Genomic DNA, 15,464 nt, shown 5'->3' on the forward strand with positions numbered 1-15,464 from the left:
TAACTTTTCATACTCATTCAGTTTTCACCTATATCAGAATCTGATAGAAGAATGATCACTGAGTAAAATTTTTGAGCATAGTGATTATGCAGTTGGCCTAAATCATGCTGAGGTTTAAAAATTGCACCAACCAAATTTGCAGCTGCATGCCTCTAGTTTTCATGAATAAACTTGTGGAAAAATTCAGAGTTGTTGTTAGGAGGATAAAATGAGATACTATATTCGTATTATCTTATATAATACTTCTCATTAAAATTATTTCACATCAATTTTTAATTGAACACATGTTTTCAGCACCAACTATTCCTAGCAAGCTCACTACTTTCCTAGATGTTGAGCAAATCAAAGATGAATAAGACAATATACCTGTACTTTCAAGGATCCCACAGTCCAGTGTAGATTCATTTTTAGTTCCCTAAAAGTGATGACTTTAGGGAATGGGACACAAAATAGGTTGTGAGGCAGTCTTGAGAAGTTTAAGTACAGATACATATGTTTCTTATTTATCTATGTACAATGCAAGACTCAGAAAATATTCATTGACCAAATAAACAAATGAAGGAATAGAAAGTTAAAGAGGATGGTATTTGGCTTTTTCAGATGAAAACAGTTTGATTTTGGGCTATCCTTCCAGTTTCACTTTTGTTGTTGATTTCTTGGTAGAGCGAGAAACCAAATGAAATCTGCAACAAGGAAGCACCTCAAAATAACACTGACTTCCTGAAGCTGTCAATCCTTCTTTGTTCTAGAACTTGTATTTGATCTCCTGTCTCAAACTTCCAACTGAATATAAAGCTCCTTTTTTAAAAGGTATGTCAACAGAGGTTTTCAAAGTAGAGATTTCTGGAACTTTTCTAAGGGGGTTAGTGATAAATCCAAACGTCTTAGTTTAACTCAACCTCCTTAAGTGAGTCATAACCAGAACTGTGTCATCTTGATTTTGGTGAGTTGGAGATCATTTTTAAAAAGTTTGCAGTAACTGAGCAAGACAACTACCAGATGAAAATACTATGGAACTCTTAGTTTTTCAAAATATCTTAAAATCTATCATATTTGTTGAACTCTATGACATATTTTAAGAAAACTACAGTTGTGATTATGTTCACCTTCACACAGATTTGGAAATTGGGACCTAGAGAAAAAGCCTCTTCTCATTCTTTCTTTTTCTTGCTTCTTTATGTCAAATTCCATGGTGATTAAAAATCAATCCATTGTATGAAAGCTTTGCATGAAGATCTTTTTTTTTCTGACATCTTCCTTACATCTCAATTTCTGTACTGTGTTCAATTTGCAACTGCCTTCTTTTCTCCACAGATAGATGCAAATATCTCACTGCTGCTTTCTCCTCTACTTCCTCAACAGGAAAGCTTATGACCACACTAATATCTTCAGGTTGTTCTTTAATCTGATACTGAGAATGTGGCGAAATGTGTTTATGTGTCTAAATGAGTGTTTTGGTTGTTGCTTTGTTCTCTTCACAGCATTCTACATTTATCTCTAAGGTATTTGATGTTCCCAAAGTGTTATGTAGTTCTCTGTGTTGACCAAAGCATGTTTTTGAATGGTAATCATAGGCTTTGCAAAGCCACAGTTTACCCACACTGCACTCATCAGCAGTGGAGGGTTGAATTGTGTCCCCACAAAAAGATATATTGAAGTCCTAACACTTAGTACCTCAATGAATGTGACCTTATTTGGGAATTGGCTCATCATGGATGTAATTAGTTAAGATGATTTCATACTAAAGTAGATTGGGTCCTGCATCAATATAACTGGTATCTTTACAAGAAGTGGAACTTTGGGATTAATAGGAAAGCGACCAGGTGAAGATAAGCAGAGATTGGAGTAATACATCTAAAAATCTAGGAGTAGCTGGGGCTAAAAGAAGCTGGAAGAGGCAAGGAAGGATCCTCCTCTAGAACATTTTCAAAACCTTTATTTTAGGCTTCTAGCCTCTAGAACAATCAGGCAATAAATTTCTGTTTAAAATTAAATTAAATTATTTTTATTTTTAAAATTATTTTAGTACTGGGGATTGGAACCAAGATGCTTTAACATTGAGCAACAAACATCCCCGGGACATTTTAGTTTTTTTTTTTTTTTTGAAACAGGGTCTTTGCTAAGATGTTAAAGATCTTGCTAAATTGCTGAGGCTGCCTTGAACTTGAAATCTTCTTGACTCAACCTCCCAAGTAGCTGGGATTACAGGTGTGAACCACCACACCAGGCTTTTATTTTATTTTTGATTCACATAACATTTGTACATATTTCTGAAGTAAAATGTGTATAGTTTAATATATGTATACATTGTGTAATGTTTAATTCTGGGTAGTTAGAGAATATCACCTTAAACTTTTATCATTTCTTTATGGTGAGTATATTCAAAATTCTTTTAACTGTTTTTAAAATTTATATATTAAAGATGTTTCAGTAAAAAGAATGGTACTATATTCTATACAATGATATGTGAACCAAGTTTTTCACATAATGATTTAGACATTGTTCTATGAAGGACCATTAAAAACTATGTTGGCTTTTAATTGTTTTTAGATATGTAATGCTTTATTGTTACTAGGAAATGGGGGAGTAGATGAAAGGGGATATGTGGACTCATTAGTTAATGGGTAAATGTCTGTTTCTTTAGCATTTTTTTTATTGGTTGTTCAAAACATTACAAAGCTCATGATATATCATCTTTCATACATTTGACTCAATTGGGTTATGAACTCCCATTTTTACCCCAAATACAAATTGCAGAATCATATCAGTTACACACTCACATTTTTACATAATGGCATATTAGTGACTGTTGTATTCTGCTACTTTTCCTATCTCCTACTATCCCCCCTCCCCTCCCCTCCCATCTTTGCTCTCTACCTCATCTGCTGTTGTTCAATTCTCTCCCTTGTTTCCCCCACCCCTTTCCCCTCACAACCTCTTATATGTAATTTTGTGTAACATTGAGGGTCTCCTACCATTTCCATATGCTTTCCCTTCTCTCTCCCTTTCTCTCCCCCCACTCGTCTTTGTTTAATGTTAATCTTTTCCTCATGTTCTTCCTCCCTGTTCTGTTCTTAGTTGCTCTCTTTATATCAAAGAAGACATTTGGCATTTGTTTTTAAAGGATTGGCTAGCTTCGCTTAGCATAATCTGCTCTAATGCCATCCATTTCCCTGCAAATTCTATGATTTTGTCATTTTTTAGTGCTGTATAATACTCCATTGTGTATAGATGCCACATTTTTTTATCCATTCATCTATTGAAGGGCATGTATGTTGGTTCCACGGTCTAGCTATTGTGAATTGTGCCGCTATGATCATTGATGTGGCAGTATCCCTATAGTGAGCTCTTTTAAGATCCTCAGGGAATAGTCCGAGAAGGGTGATAGCTGGGTCAAATGGTGGATCCATTCCCAGCTTTCCCAGGAATCTCCATACTGCTTTCCAAATTGGCCGCACCAATTTGCAGTCCCACCAGCAGTGTACAAGTGTACCCTTTTCCCCACATCCTCGCCAACACTTATTGTTGTTTGACTTCATAATGGCTGCCAATCTTACCGGAGTGAGATGGTATCTTAGGGTGGTTTTCATTTGCATTTCTCTGACTGCTAGAGATGGTGAGCATTTTTTCATGTACTTGTTGATTGATTGTATGTCCTCCTCTGTGAAGTTTCTGTTCAGGTCTGCTGGGAGCCATTAGCCAAGTAGGTATGACAATTTCCTTGCCAGCATACCCCATGTTGCTTAGTGGAAGGACTCGTAGAAATAGGACATTTTGCAGTGACATTGCATGTAGGTGACCTTGCTCAAGGACCAGGGCGGATCCAGGTTTAGGGCGTTCCTGGTTTAGGACAATCCGGGTTTAGGGTGGTTCCAGGTTTAAGGTTATTCCTGCTGGGAATAGGGCGTATCCTGCTGCCTAAGTTCCCCTTGAGTTCTCACGGGATTCAGACAGTATTTTTTGGGTGACAGAAACCCAGTGGAGGTGGATTTGGGCAGAGAATGTGGATTTCCCCAGAACGTGATTGTAGACGGCTGGTGTGAGTTCGGGAATAAAGAGTTGCTGTTTGAATCTACAAGCTGTGTGGTGGCTCGTGATTTTGTGCCCAGCCAGACTGCGGCAAGGTCCTTGGCCCATTTGTTGATTGGGTTATTTGTTATCTTATTGTTTAATTTTTTGAGTTCTTTGTATATTCTGGATATTAGTGCTCTATCTGAAGTGTGAGGGGTAAAAATTTGTTCCCAGGATGTAGGCTCTCTATTTACCTCTCTTATTATGAAATTCATATGGAAAAACAAAAGACCCAGAATAGCAAAAGCAATTCTAAGCAGGAAGTGTGAATCTGGAGGTAGAGTGATACCAGAGTTCAAACTGTACTACAAAGCAATAGTAACAAAAACAGCGAAGTACTGGTACCAAAAAAGGCGGGTGGACCAATGGTACAGAATAGAGGACACAGAAACCAATCCACAAAATTACAACTTTCTTGTATTTGATAAAAGGGCCAAAAACATGCAATGGAGGAAAGATAGCATCTTCAACAAATGGTGCTGGGAAAACTGGAAATCCATATGCAACAAAATGAAACTGAAACCCTTTCTTTCACCATGCACAAAAGTTAACTCAAAATGGATCAAGGAGCTAGATATCAAATCAGAGACACTGCGTCTGATAGAAGAAAAAGTTGGCTACGATCTACATACTGTGGGGTCAGGCTCCAAATTCCTTAATAGGACGCCCATAGCCCAAGAGTTAATAACAAGAATAAACAAATGGGACTTATTTAGGATGTTTTTTTGACAAATTATACGTATGTGAAATGCAACCCATTACAATTTTGATCCTATTCTTGTGGTTGTACATGATGTGGAGTTACACTGGTTGTGTATTCATATGTAAGCATAAGAAAGTTATATGTGCTGTTGTTTTAAGTGACCTATTTTGTGGTACTTTGTTATGGCAGCCCTGAAAAACTAATGTACCTGTAGAGAGCATTAAATTCTTTAAATTATACTACTCTTTCCTTTATTCAAATTATTTTCCTTTACAATCTTCTGTAGGTTTCTTCAATAGATCCCCTTCAACAAAACAAGCACCCCTGGTCCACACACTCTTACTACCCATGTGCCTTGCAGAGCCCATTGCTTCTGTATTTCTCACTAGTGCCCTGCAAATATCCAAGTAGCTTCCATGTCTTCACTGGCTCTATTTCTCATGCCTAGAATTTTCTTCCTTTCCTCTACCAACCTAAATCCTATTCATTCTTGAAGGATTACCTGAGATACTCTCTCCTTTTTAAAAAAGTGAACCCATCCTCAATTCCTCAAGTTGGAACTACTTTTTCTGCTCCATAACAGCAATTAGTTTACACCACTGTTATGCCACTTATTTCATTTTGCTTTTTATTATCATTAATTGTTTCTATGCATTTCCCATGCATCCCATACCTCTGTATTTGATTGGAAGATTTCTTGTGGCAAGGAGTGATGCTATTTTTTTCTTTCCTCCTCAATATGAAATTGTTTGGGGTTATTCATCATACTGGGGTGTATTAAGTTATTTGATGTCTCTCTCTCTTATTTATCAATTTTGGTTTTAAATTGTTCAAAATTTGACAAAAAACAACCATAAATTTTTTAAAAAAATAACCCCTTAAACAAAATTATTGCCACATAATACCAGCCATTGGTAAGAGAGCAGGAGAGCCTTATGGAAATTTGACCAAAATTATTGTGCTTGTTTGCAAATGGATGCATATAAATACTTTAAGAAAATGTTTTCTTTAAAAAGAAGCCAACATTTTTCTATTGATACATAAGTTATATATAATGGTGGAATTTGTTGTTACATATCTGACCAAAATAGAACAATATAATTTGGTCAATTATATACCCTAATACCTCCTCTTTCCCTCCCCTCCTCCATCCACTGATCCTCTTCTTTTATTCTAGTTGTCTCACTTCCATAGAAAAGGTTTTCTTTAAGACTATTTGTTTATTTTTTTTTCCTGGACTAAAACTATCAGATAGTGTGACTGGATGATGATGAGATATTGTACATAGTATCAGTAATCTTGTGCACCCGTTTTTCCTGCTAAAAACCCTAATGAATTAAGTGTAAAAAGATCATGCCTTGACATAATAAAGGCGATAAATGATAAGCCCACAGCCAATATACTGAATGAAGAAAAGCAGAAAGCAGTTCCTCTAAGATCTAGATAAAGACAAGAGTGTCCAGATCAAGATCAAAACTCTTTTTCAATGTAATATTGGAAGTGTTAGAGTAATTATCCAAGTGAAAGAAATAACAGGAAAAGAGATGTTTAAATTATACCTGTTTGCAGTTGATATCATACTAGATACAGAAAAAACTAAAAATTCCACCAAAAAACTATTAGAACTGATAAATGAATCTGGGAAAGTGTCAGGTTATAAAATCAACATATAAAAACCAGAAGCATTTTTATACCAATAACAAGATTACTCAGAAAGAAATCACAAAAACAGTCCCATTCGCAACAGCTAAACAAAAACACAACAAAAAACCCTAGAAATAAATTTAACCAAAGGTGTGAAAGATTGCTACAATGAAAATTACAAAACACTGATGAAAGAAATTGAAGGAAACACACACACACACACACACACACACACACAATAGTCAATGCAATCTTGCACAAAAGGTACAAAGTTGAAGCCATCATAATATCCGATTTCGATATACTACAGAGCCATAGTAACCAGAATACGTACTACTGCTATAATATGGACACACACTCAATGAAACATTATGGAGATACAAAAATAATCCCATGAATCTACATCCAACTGATTCTCAACAAAGGTGTCAAAAACTTACGTAGGTGAAAGGACAGCCTTTTGAATAAATAGTTGCTGGAAAAATTGGACATTCATATGCATATGACTAGCAATTGACTCCTATCTCACTGTGTATGAAAAATCAACTCAAAATGGATCAAATACCTAAATATAAGATATAACACTTTGAAAATACTAGAAGAACACATAAGCACTTCAAGACATGGGTATAGGCAATGATTTTTTAAAAAATGACCCCCAAAGCACAAGAAACAAAAGAAAAAAATAGACAAATTGGTTTGCATCAAACTCAAAAGGATATGAAGAGTAAAGGAAACAATAAACAGAGTGAAGAGAAAATATGCAGTATCAGAGAAAATATTTGCCAACTATTCATCTGTAAAAGGATTAATATCCTTTTAATATATAAAATATACAGTATATGTTAATATATATACATATATAGAGAGAACTAACAAAACAACAAAAAATTAATTCAATAAAAAATGGGCAAATGATCTGAATAGACACTTCTCAAAAGAAGAAATACGAATGGCCAAAAAATATATGTAAAAATTGCTCAGTACCTTTATCTATTAGGGAAATGCAAATCAGAACGATAATGATATCATCTCACTCCAATTTGAATAGCTAGTATAAAAACATAAAAAGCTGGTGAGTATGTGGAGATAAAGGAGCTCTCTTCATTGTTGATGGCAAGGTAACTTTGAACATCCACAATGGAGAATAGTATTGAGAATCTTCCAAAAGCTAAAAATAGATCTACCATATAATCCAACTATCCCATCTTTTGGAATATATCCAAATTAACTTAAGTAAGTATACCAATGATATATCTCCACACCCATGTTTATTGCCACACTATTCACAATAGCTAAAATATCAGGTCAACTTAGATGCTCATCAGTGGATGAATGGATAGAGAAAATGTGATATATTCACACAATGGAATATTTTTTAACCTTAAAGAAGATGAATACTGTAATTTGCTGCATAATTGATGGAACTGGAGATTATTAATGTTAAGTGAAACAATAATCAGACACTGAAAGACAAGTATCACATGTTCTTTCTCATATGTGGAAGTTAGACAAGAAAAATAGTTGATTTAAATATAGAATAATGATTACTAAAAGTTTGAGATGAGGGCTGGAAGGGTGGATAAAGGGAGGCTGGATTTGATCAGCACACAGTGTATATATGCATGCATTGAAATATCACACTGAATCCTACTACTATGTGTAATGCGTGTTGATCAAAATAAATTAAAAACTAAACAGTTTTGAGCCATTAACAAGATAAAACTCAGAAAGTGGTTTTCATTTTAAAGAAATCATAGCAGGGGCTGAGGCTGTGGATCAGTGGTAGAGCACTTGCCTAGCATGTGTGAGACACTGGGTTTGATTCTCAGCACCACATATAAATAAATGAATGAAAATAAAGGTCCATGCATCTAAAAAATTAAAAAAAATAGTTAATTGACATCTAAAAATTTTTAAAAAGAAATCATAGCAAATTTTAAAAACCCAACGTGTTAGCAGGTCTGAGACCAATTCATTTAGGAAATATCTAGGTGTGACTGCTGGAAGTTATTTTTAAAATTTTATTTATTTATTTTCTCGACAGGATTTTTTTTTTTTTTAGTTTTATTGGGAGATTTTTTAAACTCTTCCATTCATACTTGATCTGCTATCTGTCATACCTAAGTTCTGCTATATATATGTTTACCACTTTAAATTTCTCAGAAAAATTACCTTCCCTTTCATGAATGAGGCATTTCCTGTTTTCTGGGGCCCATGATCTTTCTTCCCACGGAGAAGGGGCAGGTCGAGACACATGGACAAGGGGACAATGATGTGAACTAATTCACAAGGACAGGTCATTGATTATAAGAAGAGGGGCAATGGAAGGATTGTGGATTCTGGGAAAGAAGAAAGGAGATTGATGATTAAGTAAAGGCTGAAGAAGGTGGTAACCAGAGATGTCCAGGGAACTTGTCCTTCATTCTGAGGAAGATTAATCACTTGTGATAAGTGGTTCTGCCCCTACTATAGCTGCTTTTGTCCTTAAAGAATAAAGATATTAAATGGGTCAATTCTTGAGGGAAACAAGCAGGACACAGGTCAGGCAGAAACCCCAAAGAGCAGGCCAAGGAATCCCAAAGAGGAGAGAATGTAGTACCCATAGAGGTGAGAAATAAAAGTGAAAGGAGAAAAAGTTGGAGTATCAGTGGGGAAGGAGAAGTAACAACAGGCTGTAGAATTTGAATCAATTAAAAGATAAAGGGGAAGCAAGCAAAATAGGAAGGAATGGAGCTAAAAAATAAGGAGTATCCCAAATGGTAACTTTGTCCATAAGAAAGAAGGACTAGAAAGGTTGAATAAGTATGACTGAAGAATAATAGTTGATTGCAAGAAAGTACAAGTGAATTAAAATGAGTAAATCACAAAGGGTGAAAATACTCATAAATATATGAATATATAGACCTCTAGTAGCAGAAGAATGGGATACAAATGTCCTTGAGGTCTCCTAGCAATGAATTTCCAGGAACTGAAACTATTTTGTCTTCATCCTATAATTTTATTGCTCAGGCTATTGTCTTTTAAACTATGTGGGCCTGTTTGTTGGCTTACAAATTTTTCATTGCACAGAAATTTTTGAATTTTTATTAATTTTACGTCTGTTCACAACAAAATTAAAAGAAATTTTCTAAGATCCAAAATACGGAATCTTCCATTAAACAATTCCTCAGTCCATAGATACTGGAACTCTTCAATGCTGAAGATATTAAGAAGGATGTATAGTAGCAGCATCATTTATAGTCTTTTTCTAGTGGCTAATCTTAACGCTTTGTCATATAATCTAAGGGATTTTTAGGATATGCCAACCTTTTCAGCCTCATTTTGTGCATTGAAGTGTATTTGAATTTAGACAGGCATAGATAGAGTGGGATGAAGAAGCATTTTGAGTGAATAGAGACAATATTAATGCAGAGGCAGGAAAATAGCAGTAGATATAGAAGATAGATAGGACAGGGGCAATATATGAGAGGTCTTAAATGTCATGCTAAGACATTACCAAATTAAATAATTTTTTTTACTGCTTCAACCAAGGTTGATATCAGCTTTGGGCAGTGATAAACATCTTTTGTTTTTTGGGGGTGGGTACCAGGGATTGAATTCAGGGATACTCGATCACGGAGCCACATCCCAGCCCTATTTTGTATTTTATTTAGAGATGGGGTCTCACTGAATTGCTTAGTGCCTTGCTGTTGCTGAGGCTAGCTTTGAACCCGCCATCCTCCTGTCTCAACCTCCTGAGCCACTGGGATTACAGGCATGCATCTCTGCGCCTGGCAGTGATTCACATCTTGAGTCCTATCTCCTAGTAGAGCTGAGGGCTTATGGCATAGGGCAGAAACCTTTGGATGGGAGTGAAGTCTGAGGAATGCTTATACTTGAGCAAGTGCCTTGGTCAGAGGTACTATAGAATGGATCCTGAGTATCCCTAAAGCTGTCATTTTATTGAGTTCTTATAAGGTTGGGTTCCAATCCCTGGGCTATGCATGTTGCATACTGTCAGGTAGTTACATTATCTCACATAGTTTTCACTACTGCTCTATGAAGGAACAGATTCAGAGGATCTAGAACACTTCTTCAAAGTCACACAGGTACAAGATAACAGAGCCAGGCAGGCCAATTCCATAGATTGAATTCTTTTGTTGTTGTTGTTGGATTAGTTATAAATGTTTTTATTTTCATCATAATCTAACATTATTCCAGTAGACAAAATTTTGCATTCTTAATGTCTATACTGTGCATGCCACTGAGAAGAGGCTATTAAATGAGAGTCCCTCACAGATTCTTTTATGTGAATCTGGAATCAAAAAATAAGGACCTCTGGGCTGGAGCTGGAGCTCAGTGGTAGAGCACTTGCCTCACACGTGTGAGCACCACATAAAAATAAATAAATATATTGTGTTCATCTACAACTTAAGAAATTTAGAAAAAAAAGAAATAAGGACGTGAATAAAAACTGCTCAATAATGTTATACTAGTATGTAATTAAAAAACAAATTAACTCTTGATAAATTCAAAATGAATGAATCTCTAATTATGCTGAATGAAAGAAGCCATACAACAATGAATATATTCTGTATGGTTTCATTTGTAGAAACTCTAGAAAATGCAAACTAGTCTATAGTGACAGGCTTGCCTAGAAACGGGGGAGAGAAGGAATGGATTTGTTACAAAGGAATGTGAAAAAACTTTTTGGGAATGAAGATATGATTATCTTGATTATAGTGAGAGTTTCATGGGTGTGAATAGGTCTTGTTGAATTGTGCACTTTAAATATGGACAGTTTATTTTGGGTCAATTGTGCTCTTCATATATATATATATATATATATATATATATATATATATATATATAAATCTATGTATCTATGAGTGTGTGTGTGTGTGTGCGTGTGTATAATTTCCAGAAATAGGCTGATTTCTCAAGTGACTCTTCAATTATTGACTGGCTCACTAATTTGGTGAGGGAGGCTGATGGTCAGAGACATTTTAGCAACTAAGCTTCCTACTTGCTTCAAATATCAGCTCTGAAGAGAGGGATTTTATTTTCACTGTACTGTGAAAATAAAAATCATATATTTAAGATCTTATGGCTGTGATTCACTGAATATATTTACTTTTTAAAAATTTAAATTTACAACGCTCATGAAAAAGACAGCATAAGAAGTCAAATCAAGAACCTTTTCTAAGTAGGTGACTTTGTTATGGAGCTTCATTACTGCTTTCTGAAATTAAGATTCCATTCTATATGAAAAGCGAGACTAAAAAATTTTAAATTTAAGTTTTTTAAACTGATACATAAAAGCATAAAATTTGTACATAGTAATGTGGTATCATAGTGCAAATACATGTATATATCATGTGATGTTTAAATCAGGTTAAACTTTTATCTCCTCAAATATTTACCATTTACTTCTAACTTTTTGAAAAGTACTGTACTTTATAATTTTTTAATTGTCAATTGATCTTTTATTTATTCATTTATATATTGTGCTGAGGATCAAACCCAGGGCCTCACACATATGCCAGGCAAACACTCTACCACTGTGCCACAACCCAGCCCTAAAAAGTATTGTACATTATAGTTACCTATAGTCACTATACTGTGCAATGGTATATCTGAGCTTCTTGCAGGGTTTTTTTTTTTTTTTAAACCTTCTAAAGTATTACTCTGGTAGCAGCTCTGGGCAGTTTGGCTTAGGATGTTACCCTCGAAAGAGTTTGAATATAACTGTGGATTGAATTTGGAAATTATTTTTTACAACAATATATATGCATGTATATGTATGTACATACATGCACACACATATATACAGAAAACAGATATTTGGCATGGGTGATGTATTTTGTTGTCAGTGTGATATCTGAATAAGTCAAGGAGGTCTGCTTCAAAGTAATTCCTGTGTAATTCTTTTTTAAAAAATATTTTTTTCAGTTGTAGATGGACACAATACCTTTATGTTATTTGTTTTTATGTTTATGTTTAACCCAGTGCCTCAGGCATGCTAGGCAAGTTCTCTACTATTGAGCCACAATCCCGGCCCATCTTGCATAATTCTTGAAATTTCATGATTTGAGATCTATTTATTGGGTTAAGCAATATTTTCCATTGTACTCTTTTTAAAGGAAACTTACCCTGAGAGCATTAACTCCCTAACAGTTCCATATAAACAAATATAATGCCCGTATTAACATTGGTATCTTCACGGCTTGTCCCATGCTATCCTTCTTATAGGCAATGACAGAGTCTTTCCCTATCTTAGATTGACTAGAGAAGCGGTTCCTACTAACACCTTGAAGTATTTTTGTCCTCTTTCTTGAGTTCACCATCAGTTCTCCTAATCCTCCAGTTTTTAACCACTTCTTTCATTCCTGACTCCAAGCTTTCCACTATCCAACAACTGTCAGTCTCTTTCTTGGAGAGTTTCTTTGAGTTCTAGATAGGTAATAATATATGGCTGAACTGGCTGCCACATCAGAAGCTAATTTTTAAAACTGAAGATTTTTGAACACTTTCCCTATCCTCCTTTTAAATGACTGAAACTCCCTCATGAATTTTATATTTTATAGGATACATACTCTGTGCCACTGCTGTTCCTTACCCAGGACCATGTCCCTGACACCTGGTAATGGAATCAGCTGCCATTTCTCCAGAACTTACTCTGTGTCAAGTACTGTGTTAAACAATTTATGTTTCTCATTTACTCTCATGATAGATGAATCTTATTTGTGAAGTATTATCTCTACTCTAGAGACAAGGAAATCTAGGCTCAAAGAATTTCAGTAATTTGCCTTAGGTCATTTATTAAGTGGCAGACTGCATTCCTAGTATGGACCAGAGCTTTCTCCTCCATCTTTCCTTATTTCTCTCTTCCAAAATTACCTGTCTTGCACCATCCCATTCCTTGAGGGCTTGATTCTTCTGACCAGGGGCTATTATACTTTCCTCCATTGAAACAGCCCCACCCACTCAACCTCTACCTCCATGTTTGCTTCTGCTGAATCCTCAAGACAGCTTGGGATCATTCTGTATTCTCAAGCTTACTTTCTGCTTAGACTTCACCATACCAATTTTACACACTTTCATTCATACCTACCCCAAATCTCACTGTATGTTTCCCAGTTTTTTAGTTTACATCAAGCCTAAAACCAAAAGTGAAAACATAAGACTTCCAAAAAAAAAAAAAAGGTGAGGGAACAGACATTTTCAAAGTGACTATTACGTGTCAAGGCTTTGAGGTAAACACTTTTTTACAAATGTGATTTTATTTAATCTTCCAACCCTTGTATTTGGTCTTTTATTTTTATTTTACTTATTCATTTTTGTTGTTGTTGTTGCTGGGGATTGAGCCCAGGGATGCTTAACCACTGAGCACTGGGATTATAGGTGTGTGTGACACCACACCTGGCTCATTATCCATTTTTCAGGCTTAGCAAATGGGAAAACGTCTGAGAGGTGAGATGATTTTTTTAAAAAATATTTTATTTACATTTTAGTTTTCGGCGGACACAACATCTTTGTTTGTATGTGGTGCTGAGGATCGAACCCGGGCCGCACGCACGCCAGGTGAGCGCACTACCACTTGAGCCACATCCCCAGCCATGAGGTGATTTTTTTTTTTTTTGAGATTATTTATCCAAAATCACAAGTTAAAGTGTAGAAACCAGAATTCCAAATCCTGCTGTGTTTGGCTTCAAAGCTTGGGTTCTTTCTTTCCTAGGGCTGATAAAAAATCATTTCTTCACATACTCAAACTGATTCATTGAGCTGCTTTGGTAAGGAAGGGTTTCGTAACTAAGGGGGCAAGCAGAAAACCTTCATTAAAAACAAAACAGAACTGGGGCTGAAGCTGTGGCTCAGGGGTAGGGCACTCACCTCACACGTGTGAGGCACTGGATTTGATCCTTAGCACCATGTAAAAATAAATTAAATAAAACTACAACTAAAAAAATTAAAAACAAAACAAACAAAATCCCTTTATTCCTGCCTTTAGTGGACTATTGTGGTTAGATTGTTTTTGTGAGGTAGGGTCTCTGGAGCAATGAAGAGCAACTCTCATGTAGTCCCGTGACAATGAAGAAGCCAGTATTTGGATAAGTGTGGAGCTGACAATGTATCCTACAAAATATATAACTCAATATACTTAACTGAATTGATGAAGTGAGCTTGCTGTACCAATAAAATAATGGCTACCATTCATGGTGCATTTATTATATGCCAGGCATTGTGGTAACCAATACCCCCAATTTTTAAAAATCTTTATAGTCCCCATTTTATAAATGAGGAAACTGAGGTTGAGAGAAGTTAAGTAACTAAAGTTCACATAGCAGAACTTGGGCCGAAAATCTGCTCTGCCTGATTCTTGAGCCTATTCTCTGACCTCAGATGCAATATTTCTCCTTCTATAAAGGAAAATACAGAGGGGCTTAGAGTTATAAATTTGAAAATATGTGGTCAACTTGAGATATCCATTTTATTTTTTATTAGTGAGATTCAGGCCCAATAGGGCCAGCACAGTGTGTTTAAGAGTTAAGGAATAAGGCCTGGGGATGTGGTTCAGTGGTAGAGAATATGCTTAACATGCACAAGGCCCTGGACTGAATTCCCAGCATCAATAACTAAATAATTAAATAATAATAAAAGCTAAAAATAAATAAAAATTAAAAAGCAAGGAATAAAAATCACTTATGGGAAGGAGAGACATGAATATAAACACTTATAAAATCTGAAAGAAATTTTAAAAATCTACATTATTTGTTTATTTTACAGTTCTAAGAATGGAACCTGGGGTTTCATACATTTTAGGCAAGTGCTCTACCACTGAGACATATCCCCAGCTCCAATATTCTACATGTTTGAGAAAAAGGGTGGAAGGGATATTTTAACAATTGTCTTCTAGTATATAAAAATTTATTTGCCAGAGTGTTTCACAAATAGAGGTTACCTCAAGTATCAACCTGCCTATGGTACCAGTTAACTTTCTGTGTTTATATTCTATCTCAGAACTATAAAACTCTAGAAATCAAGTCCTGGGCCTTATAGTTCC

At 35.4% G+C, this 15,464-nt stretch overlaps 1 protein-coding gene across 3 annotated transcripts in view; it reads left to right on the forward strand.

Annotated features, from left to right (window-relative positions):
• Window positions 1-735: 735 nt before the first annotated feature.
• LOC114090489 (lysophosphatidic acid receptor 6-like) overlaps window positions 736-15,464 on the forward strand; it is a 33,584-nt gene continuing 18,855 nt past the window's right edge. For 2 of the 3 annotated variants that reach the window (XM_027932712.3, XM_027932718.3), the window contains exon 1: window positions 736-810. The gene's annotated coding sequence lies outside the window, so the exon portion shown is untranslated. The remainder of the gene's footprint in view (window positions 811-15,464) is intronic. The other variant, XM_071606002.1, reaches the window with a different exon arrangement.

This window comes from Marmota flaviventris, chromosome X (genome assembly GCF_047511675.1).
Source record: "Marmota flaviventris isolate mMarFla1 chromosome X, mMarFla1.hap1, whole genome shotgun sequence".
In the NCBI taxonomy this organism is placed as follows: Eukaryota; Metazoa; Chordata; class Mammalia; order Rodentia; family Sciuridae; genus Marmota; species Marmota flaviventris.